This window comes from Cricetulus griseus, chromosome 10 (assembly GCF_003668045.3).
Source record: "Cricetulus griseus strain 17A/GY chromosome 10, alternate assembly CriGri-PICRH-1.0, whole genome shotgun sequence".
NCBI classification, from domain to species: domain Eukaryota; kingdom Metazoa; phylum Chordata; class Mammalia; order Rodentia; family Cricetidae; genus Cricetulus; species Cricetulus griseus.
This window is the reverse complement of record NC_048603.1, coordinates 4,801,175-4,809,957: the sequence shown is the minus strand read 5'-3', so window position 1 is coordinate 4,809,957 and position 8,783 is coordinate 4,801,175. Positions and strand designations below refer to the sequence as shown.

Below are 8,783 nucleotides of genomic sequence, written 5' to 3'. Positions count from 1 at the left end.
CAGTAGTTGTCTACCACCTGAAGCATCTCTTAAAGTTGCTACTGTTCTTCACCCTTCCTTGTAAGAAGTACAGAGATAACAGGAAGTCTTGATCCATTATTTGACCTCCAATGATATCCGAATAAGAAATAATGGTTTTGCCACATCCAGCATGGCCTTGTGTCACCTGAAACTCCCCAGACCCAGATCTCTATCATTCACTTTATTCAAGTGCTTTGCTTTTTCTCCTCTCCCAACAATGGTTTAATTGGTTCACATCAGTATCAGTATATAGTAATTTTTGTGTGTATTATTTCTACCTAGCTTTCTTCTGCCCCTACTCTCACATAGCCTGCCTTACCCTAAATTTTCCTTGTATGTAAGATTAATGATATTTTCCTGAAGGTTCTATTTTTTGCTAAAATACTACGACCATCGTATTTAGCATTTCCATAACAAACTCAGAGCTTCGCTGTACATGGTAACACAGGCCTTTAATGCCAGCACTTAGGAGTCAGAGGCTGGTGGATCTTTATAAGATGAAGGTCAGCCTGGACTACAGAGGGAATTCCAGGACAGGTAAAGCTATACAGAGAAACCCTGTCTGGAGAAAAAAGTGAAGAAAAGAAAAAAAGCAAACCAACAAAACCAAATTCAGTTTTTTTGTATTTGGAATTTTATATCAGTTAATTAAGTTATATCTAAGATTTTAAGGCATTATCATTTAATCTAAAACAGAAATTTTATATAGAAAGATATATAGACAGAAAGATATAGATAGATAGATAGATAGATAGATAGATAGATAGATAGATAGATATAGATATGGGTAAATAAATACCATCGTAAACAATATAATAAGAACAAGTGACATTCTTTTTGCTTAATATAACTTTCTTAATATATAACTCACTAAATACCTCACTCTGTAATTTGTTGTAAATGTCTGTTCTCAAATATTACGTTAAGAATGAAATAAAAGCCAATAAGACCCTATCTTTCATCTCATCTTCAAATTTAATTCCAATTTTTTATTACCTACTTATAAAATGTGAACATAATTCTTAGTATACATGCCATGTGTGTTGTTGTGTTAGCCATGCAAAGTGAGCTTGTATAAACAGCAGTAAGATTCAGGTGATGCCAATGGATTTACTTTAGAGAATCCAGTATCTTCACATGTTGACAAGTCTGAAATGAGCAGACTTCCACCATATAAGGAAACCCAAGTTAATGTTATTTTCTTTGCTTGTCTGCTGAGTTTCATCATAAGCTTGTGGTCGCTCACTGTTCATGCTGCCCCTTGTGTAAACGTTCATTTGTCAACAGTTTCTCTTTTGACGGACATTATGTAGACGAGGCTGTGGTGGTAAACAGTTACCTTTGTGAAAAAGAGAATGTCACTGGTTCCAGATTTGTAAAACTTAAAAGTATACAGATACTACAATAGTGTTCCAGCTTTCTTAGCACTTGACAGATCTGGTACATCTGTGACCTCTATTCACTCTGAGATCTATTCTTAAGTCTTCATTTGCATGAGGATTTAGAAGTCTACATCAAGGGATTCTGAAAAAAAAAGCAGATAAAGTTAATCTGATTCCATGCAGTTTAGATAAAAGAAAGGTCTTAGAAAACAGACTGCACAGGTGCTGAGCCATCCAACACACAGGTGACAATGCAAAAGAAAAGAAAAAAATTTCAAATGGTTACATACCCATTGACTGACCATAAGCCCCACTGAATACACTGTGAGCGTTCTACAACTCTCTCCCCACAATGAAGCAATGTCCTGTGTTTAACATTGTCAAGAAACCATGAACAAGGAAGAGAAGTGAAATACGTGGCAATGTTAACTTTAAAATGTTCTTTGGTATGAAAAGACAGAAGCATAGCTCATACTTACGATGAACACATTTAGAATAGTTCTACTGGTTGAAATATTAAAATGTTCTGTCTTATTAAAATATGTCCCACAATATTCAAACCCTGTACATTCTTTTTCCTATTCATCAAATAAGACTGTAATTTAACAGCAGGGAAATTCTTGTATTGAATTATAGTGGCTTTGCTGGTATCTTCACAGTGTATAATGACATTTGTAAATCATCTTAATTCTTACTTAGGTATATAATACAAATAGGTATATATTGGAAGATAATGCCTTCTGCCTATGATTCAATTTCTTTTGCAACAATTTTTGCTTTTCCTCAGTAGTATTTATGAAAATATAGCAATATTTTATGACATCTTTTATTCTTTTAAAGAAAATGAGATGCATGCAAAGAGCCAATTCCACTGATTAAAAATGTACATTTTGCAAATTTAATGTAAGATGGGTATAGTATGCCCAAAGCAAGAACTGCTTTTCAAACAATATGCTTGTGTTTTTCATCATGCAGAGAAAAGATGCAGAACAGCAGCTGGCTTACACTTCTGGAGTCGGAGATCCTGCCTTGCATTCTGAATGACTCTTTCCAGACGAGTAGACCTGAACAAGATAGTTCCCTAAATTACTATGTCTGCTAATATGCTTATGGTAATTACAGCTACTTTCTGGTTACTTTTAAAGTGAAAAGAGCATCATACTCTTTAAAGCACAAAGCTTGGTACAGGTCTTAGCTCTTTATAATGCTTCTCATGTGCTGGATATCTGAAAAATCCCAAATTCCACCAAGATATTCAACAGTGATAGCCTTGCCATTTCTAAAGGTTGCTGCCATGAGGGTAGGAAGCAGAAATTATTGTTGGTGTTTTTATGTCAACTAAGAAATTTTATTCCCCTGAGGGTAACTGAGACATATAATCTGGCCTTATCATTGGTAAAGGTTTTCAATGACTCTTTAGAGATTTGCAAAGGTCTCCCTTTTATTAGGAAAATTGATCTTGGATTATGAAGGTCAGCAAAGTCTGGACTTTGGTTCCTGTGAACACTACACAGTCAGCTGCACAGGAGCTACCTACTTTGTGAGTTAACCCCATCTCTGTTTGCATCTGTGGCCTTTGGAAGAATGCACACTCAAAGTGCTCAGCACTTACCTTCAACTGTGTAAAACAGAGTTTTAAAACGACATGACATGATGTGTGTGTTGTGAAATTTGTTTTCTAGGCCAACAGGTCTAAGGACTGGGGAGAATCAAAATGGCTAAGGTGAACGTATAGGCAAATAGGAGACTTTATGGCTGCCACTAAAAATTGCTGTTCCCCTCAACTGAAGAGGACACAAATGCATCTTGCAGGCTTGCTTCTAGCCATGATCAAGAGCACTACCTTGTCATATGACCTTTCCTCAACCAGCTAAGGCTCATTTGTCTAACACTTTACACATGTCAAAATTTAACTTTTAGTGTGGGTGCCAGTTAGGAGGCCTGGGCAGTCTATGTGACCTCTAACAATGGAAACACTATTTATTTCTAGTGCACAAATGGACATTGGGAGCCCATTCCCTATGGAGGGATACTATTTCACCACAGATACATGAAGGAGGACCTAAGCCCTCCCCCAAATGATGTGGCAGACTTTGCTGGTCCCCCTTGAAGGCCTCACCTTCCTTGGGGGGGTGAGTTGGAGGGGTTGGTAGGGGGCATGGGAAGATGAGAGGGAGAGGGAATGGGGGGTTATATGTAAAATGATTGTAAATTATTAAATAAAACAGTAGATAAAAAAAGAATGACTGACAGCCACAATGAACAGGACAGAATTGTTGTTATGAAATTGAAGCATTAAAATATTTTGTAATAAAAAATTTAACTTTTAGAATTCTATGAAGGATGTCAAGGAAATTCATATTTTCTTAACCTCCTTGCTCAAAACCTATGGAAATGAACAGAAAATAATAGAAATAAAAACACTCTCTATGCTGAGAAAGTGTTCTAACATGACACAGAAGAATAATAGTCCATTTCAAAGTAATTAGAAACGAAGTGAAATATTCCAAACATCTGCAGACACCTTTCCAGTTGGGAAAACAATATATTGCAGCAACTAAGAAAGAGGGTTATGTGGGTACTGTTAAGAAACATTACCAAGAAAGATGACAGGGAGACGTTCCTTGGGTGAGAGACAAATTGATCTTGTGGAATATGCCTTTCCCCAATAAAATAAAAAAAAAAACACAGCACAAGGATATGTAATATATGGATTTACTGAGTAAGACATTTTTTTTCTGTTACCTCTTTTCTTATAAGGAAATCCTAAACTGGAAGGAATTATACAATGACACTTCAAAGCATATGATATTAACAAAAACTGTAACATATCGCTCCAGATAGGACTTTAATGTGATAGCCAGTATCAACAAGATAAGAGAGAAAGGTGGAAGAAATCTGTGGAGTCCATGTAGCAGTAAGTTTAAAGGGAAATTTCTCCATTAGAAAAGCTCCCACTACCTCTACCCTTCCTTATTCTTCTCCATCAAATAAAGCCTAAACCATTACAGAAATTAGCATCCCCAAGATCTACAGCTTAATTTTTAATAGACTAACACGCCTCTGATGGAGGTGAAGAACATGTAAAGAGAAATGGGTCAATTTCGGCAATTAAAAAATAATGATGTATGTTTGGTGTCTTGCCTCAATATATGTGTATACACAACATGAATGCAATATTCACAGAGACCAAAGAATATTGTGGATCCCTTGGATCAGCAGCCATAGGGAGCAGCCACATGGATGCTGGGAATTTTTCCTAGAAGTACAGAATTTGACATTTTGATATTTATTCCAAAACAAATAGAAGACGGGACAATACTGCATGTAAGAAACCAGCTAGAGAAAAATAAATGGCTAGAGGTATACAGTGATGTATTTATTGAAGACAAATACAGTGACAGCCAATGTTTATCAGTACTTACTGGAGCAGATTTGGAGGATCCTCCTATTTGCACAATGTATGTATGTATGTATGTATGTATGTATGTATGTATGTGTAGTATTTATGTATGTGTATGTATGTAGCATTATGTAGTATGTATGTATGTATGTATGTGCATGCAGTATGTATGTGTATGCATGTATGTATATATGTATGTATGTATGTATGTATATATGTATGTATGTATGTATGGCCATTTCTGGCAAAACAAAGTTTTCCAAAGTTACAAAAAATTGAGAGAGGGATATGTTTGTGACTACAGGGGTGGAGCTAAATGGGAGATATGACGATGGATATAATCATACTTCATTGGATATGTGTATAAAATTCCCAAGATTAAAAAAACTATAATTAAATATTATACATGCCCTAAGTTTTCTACTGCTATCAACATCAAAAATGTTTTGAGGAGACAGCGGTAGAGACTCCAGGAGACTGAACTAGACACTACATATGTGGGAGACAGTTCTGAAGCTTGAACTATCAGATGGGCTCCTGGCATTAGGACCAAGATACAAACCTAGTACATGAGCCAGCTTGTTGGAGCCCATTCTTGGGCGGGATTCCATTCCCAGCCTTAATTCATGGGAGAGAGACTTGACCCTGAACCAACCTGTTTGGTCAGACATTGTTGACTCCTCATGGGAGCCCTTACCAGGGAGGAGGAGTGGACTGGGGGTAAGATGCAGGGGAGGCAAGCAAGGGGTGAGAAGAGGGTTGGGAGGGAGAACTGTGGTTGCAATGTCAAATGAAATTTAAAAGAATAAACTGGAGAAGGGGGAAGGGACAAGATCTCCTAAGCTAATTGGGAGCATGGGGGGGGGAGAGGAGAGGGAGTTAGAAGAAAAAGAAGGGGAGAGAAGGAGGGAGAGGAAGACATGAGGGAACAGGAGAAGCTAGAGATCTAGTCAGGAGACGAATAGAGAACAAGAAAAGAGATACCATAATAGATGGAGCCATTATAGGTTTAAAGAAAATTCTGACACTAGGGAAATGTCCAGAGATCTACAAGGTTGACCCCAACTAACAATCTAAGCAAAGACTACCTTAAATGCCATTCTCTGATAATAAGATTGATAACTACCTTATATGCCATCCTAGAACCTTCATCCAGTAGCTGATGGAAGCAGAAGCAGATACCCATAGCTAGACACTGAGCTGAACTCTGGAATCCAGTTGCAAAGAGGGAGGAGTGATGAGCAAAGGGGTCAAGACCAGGCTGGAGAAACCCACAGAAACAGCTGACCTGAACAAGGGGGAGCTCATGGTCCCCAGACTGATAGCTGGGAAAACAGCATAGGACTGTTCCAGACCCCCTGAACGAGGAGCTCAGTTTGGAAGTCTGAGCAATCTATGGGGCCTCTGGCAGTGGATCACTATTTATCCCTAGCATACGAATGGACTTTGGGATCCCAGTCCACATTGAGGGGTACTCCCTCAGCCTAGACACATGTGGGAGGGTCTCAGCCCTGCTCCAAGTGATATGACAGACTTTTAAGATCCCCCATGGAAGGCCTCTCCTCCCTGGGGAGCAGAAAGGGGTTGGGATGGGGGCTGGTGGGGGTCAGGGGAGGCTGGGAGGGAGAGGAAACTGGGATCGCCATGTTAAATAAACTTGTTTCTAATTTAAATAAAAATGTTTAGGGGAATAAATGGATTTTTTTGTCTTAAATGAGTCTGTTGCATTAGACACAGAGAATTAGACTTGACACTATTATCATGGGAAATCAGGGCAGGAACTCAAGGCAGGTGCCTTAACGCAGGAGCAGAAGCAAAGACTATTAGATACACTATTTACTTGTTTTGTGTCCATGGCCTTTCAATCCTGATTCCTTATATAACCTAAGACCATCTGGCCAGAGGTGACACTGTGGAATGCCCACCAAAATTAATTGAGAAAATGCCCTATTTTCTTAAATGTGAATCTTAATGAAATATTCTTTTAAAGTGAGGTTATTCTAGAAGACCCTAGCTATGAAAGAAGCAAACAGAAAACCAAGAACATTGAAAAGCCACCAGGAAAGAAATAAGCTCAGCATGCATGAGGCTTTGAATTTCATGTGTAGTATCAAACAAGTCTTTATCCTCTACCCGTGTGCGTGTGTGCGTGTGTGCGTGTGTGTGTGTGTGTGTGTGTGTGTGTGTGTGTGTGTGTGTGTGTAAACTTACAGCTATATATAACCACATATCAACTTTTAAAAATAGATATTCAAAATTCCCACTGGACATACTCTTTTTGTTTCATTTTCTAATGACAATCAATGCTCTAGTGTTTACTAAATATAGGACATGGTTTGGAGTCACAGAACCATGGTTCTGGTGCTAATTAAACCAGCAAATGATGTAGGAAAAAAATCTTTACTCTGTGTAGCCGGAAGCTTCCTAAACTGGATTATATTGACTGACTTCAACTGAACTGCATAATCTACATTACTTGATATTTCCCTAAAGAGAGTGCATGGGTGTTTTATCTTTGACTCCCAAGGCTGGTAAACTTCAAAGATGAATCTGTTGGTTTTCTCACAAATTCTCAATTACTGTGCTAAGAAATTAAAAAGAGATTCCCAAATTGTCAAATAAGCATTTCTATATACCCATCTTTGCCATCATAGGCTTGACCCCAAATAAAACCCTAAGTAGATTCGTAGCTATGCTTTGACAAATACAATGGAGTGTTTGTTTGATAGTAGAATTACTAGAGAAGCAGAAAAATTGAAACTGTAGTGTTTCAAGCACCAGAGTTGGTGTGGATATACTGTGGATTTGTATCCTGTCTTCTGTAACTTGCCATATGGTGGGAAGGTTGCCATTCATCAAGTTTCATTAAAAATGTGTTATATATGATAGCAATTTATATTTTGTGATAGTGTTAACACTAAATCATGTGAATGATATGATTACAGTAAGTTCAATCATGAAAACTGCAACGAAAACACTCCTATCTCCTCATCTCTTAATTCGGACTCTATTAGTCTTGCATTATGTGCAGTTAGGAATTAGCAATCACTTATGCTTTCTGCTTTACAATGTATTTTTTACTTAAATTCTTTAATTACTACTCATATTTACATATCCATCCCTCCATTTCCCTCACCCTCCCATTCTCCCATGTTCCCCACCAACCCCCCCCAACCCATCACCCAACTCCTCCCCACGGTTAGTGAGGCCCTCAACCAGGGACCATTAAAGTCTGTCATATTGTTTAGGGGAGGGCCTAGGCTCTCCTTGCTGTATCTGGGCTGCAATAGTATCCATTGGAAATGGTCTCCCAAAGTCCATTTGTACTCTAGGGTTAAAGACTGGCTCCAGTGTTAGAGGTCCCATAGACTGTCTTGGCCTCCTAGCTGCCACCCACATTCAGAGGGCTTGGTTCAGTCCAAAGCTGGCTCCCCAGCTTTATGACTGTGGTCTCTGTGTTCTCACTAGGTCAGGGCAACTGTTTCTGCGGGTTTCTGCAGCAAAGTTTTGGCTCCTTTGCTCATCCCTCCTCCTTCCCCACAACTGGATTCCAGGAGTATGGTTCAATGCTTAGCTGTGGGTGCCTGTTTCTGCTCTGATCAGCTACTAGATGAAGGCTCCTGTTTATCATTTTGTTTCCTCACTCAGGATGGTTTCTTCTAGTTCCATCCATTTGGCTGTGAATTTCAAGATTCCATTGTTTTTTTTCTGCTGAGTAGTACTCCATTGTGTAAATGTACCACATTTTCTCTATCCATTCTTTGTCATAACCAGAACCTGGAAGCAACCTAGATGCCCCTCAAATGAAGAATTGATAGAGAAAAGGTGGTACATTTAAAAATGTATTTTAATAATTTGAATTATGTGTATGTTTGTATGCCTGTGTGTCTGTGTGTATATATGTATTCCACATATAGACATTAAGGGTGTTGGATCTCCTGAAGATCAAGTCATTCTAAACCTCCTTGCAAAGACGG

The 8,783-nt window shown here is 38.4% G+C and overlaps 1 long non-coding RNA gene across 1 annotated transcript in view; it reads right to left on the bottom strand.

The window, feature by feature from the left end:
- Positions 1-916: 916 nt before the first annotated feature.
- Positions 917-8,783, bottom strand: part of LOC118238677 — a 71,718-nt gene continuing 63,851 nt past the window's right edge. The window contains exon 3 of the long non-coding RNA XR_004771328.1: positions 917-1,545. This is a non-coding gene — a long non-coding RNA (uncharacterized LOC118238677). The remainder of the gene's footprint in view (positions 1,546-8,783) is intronic.